The 1,652-nt window shown below is 44.9% G+C and overlaps 1 non-coding gene across 1 annotated transcript; it reads left to right on the top strand.

Annotated features, from left to right (window-relative positions):
• The first annotated feature begins 998 nt into the window (after nucleotides 1-998).
• Nucleotides 999-1,069, top strand: trnag-gcc (transfer RNA glycine (anticodon GCC)). Its single transcript has one exon. It is a non-coding gene; the product is annotated as a tRNA-Gly (tRNA).
• Nucleotides 1,070-1,652: the final 583 nt, after the last annotated feature.

Genomic DNA, 1,652 nt, shown 5'->3' with positions numbered 1-1,652 from the left:
TTGCCAGTGACTAGTATTACACAAGGTTTATTCTGCCGCAGACTTCTTCGTCGCGCAATTCACTCACTCTTTAATCCTTTTTTCCTAAAATTTTTTTTAAAATTTAACTCACCACTCGTCTTCAATCCTGTGGATTGTCGTCAACCTTCAGATCCCAGTTGAGGAGAACGAAGACCAGTCCCGGAAAGGGTCTTACTTGCCGTGGCCACGGTCTCTTAACTGGAAGTCGGCTCCACAACTGGAATCCTCGGGTGTGTTGACATCCGGCTCGAAGGACCAATTTAATGTTGGATTTATCTTACCCAACATTATAATAGACACAAAAGGAATGAAGACGCTGGTTTCTTTTTCTCATGAGGAGGGCGTATGGGAGATTGTTCAGATCACAGCCTCTCAACACGCTCTAAACAATCCCCCCCCCCCTCGCTCCTGTATTTATTTGAAATAGGAGGGATTTACAAATCATAATGTTCTAAGCAATAAGACACAACACAAAATATTTGATAATAAGAGGGTTTTTCCCAGACATAGTATTCTAAGTAATAAGACACAACACATAATATTGAACCAACACCTGTCACGACCCGACCACATCCGATCACGTCCTTGGTCCAGGCGCCCTTCCATCGGATGATGCTGAGTCTTCTTTTTGAAGGCGAGACATCTAAAATTGTCCATTATACTAATGCAAGCTAAGCAAATAAATGATAACTTCTACAATTTATCTAACACGCACTCACAAAAAGGAAATGAATGCCTGAAGGGACACATTGTCTTTATACACTGTCAGGAATGGGATTTGACCCCACGCCTCCATAAAGACAGCAAACTGAATGAAGCGCCTTGGACCGCTCAGCCATCCTGACAGTAGTACGTTGTGTTGTTTAGAAGGAACAAAGGGTCCGGGTCTTTATTCACCCCAGGCGGTCTGCTCATCCGGTGGGCGACCCGTTCGAGACCATTGGAATGTAGTCAAAGTGCAAGAGCACCAATACCAAGCATTGGTGGTTCAGTGGTAGAATTCTCGCCTGCCACGCGGGAGGCCCGGGTCCGATTCCCGGCCAATGCAGCTTGACCCTTTTGTGTATATTCAGCTCTGTTTGCGGTAAATGAGTCCAAACTCCTTCTGCTTGCAAAACACACATTTTCCCCAACCGGTTCTGGACGACCGAGGACAGGAACCAAGTGTTTGTTGGTCACATCTTGTCAGAAGTGGTCATATGCGAAGAATTTCCGAACGAAGTTCACCAACTTGGCGCGCTGGGCCATCCTCACAAATATTCCTTGTGTTGTTTCGTGGCAGTGTAGGGCAGAAACAATGATAACACCCGAGTTTTACCAATTTTTGTTGGACTGGAAAGCCAAGGAGAGGAAAAAGACAGTTTTTGTCAGTCTAATCACACAAGAAGCAGAATGTCAACCCGCATACCCGTAGATATTGCAACCTGAATGGAGTTGCTTGGACGGCTCAGCCACTCCGACAGACTTCCATTGTGTTGTTTTTCATTGCATCATAGTTTTCTGATGTTTATATGCATGCCAGTGCCTCTGACTTACTGACTCAATACTCATCTGAAATGTAGGAATCCAAGTCAAGAGCAGGAGAATGAAGACAAAGTCTGTTGACAGAACATGGGCCACTCATACTTAAT

This window comes from Phyllopteryx taeniolatus, unplaced genomic scaffold (assembly GCF_024500385.1).
Source record: "Phyllopteryx taeniolatus isolate TA_2022b unplaced genomic scaffold, UOR_Ptae_1.2 contig_808, whole genome shotgun sequence".
Lineage (NCBI taxonomy): Eukaryota > Metazoa > Chordata > Actinopteri > Syngnathiformes > Syngnathidae > Phyllopteryx > Phyllopteryx taeniolatus.
Note: the sequence above shows the minus strand (reverse complement) of the source record. Positions and strands in the feature narration are given on the sequence as shown.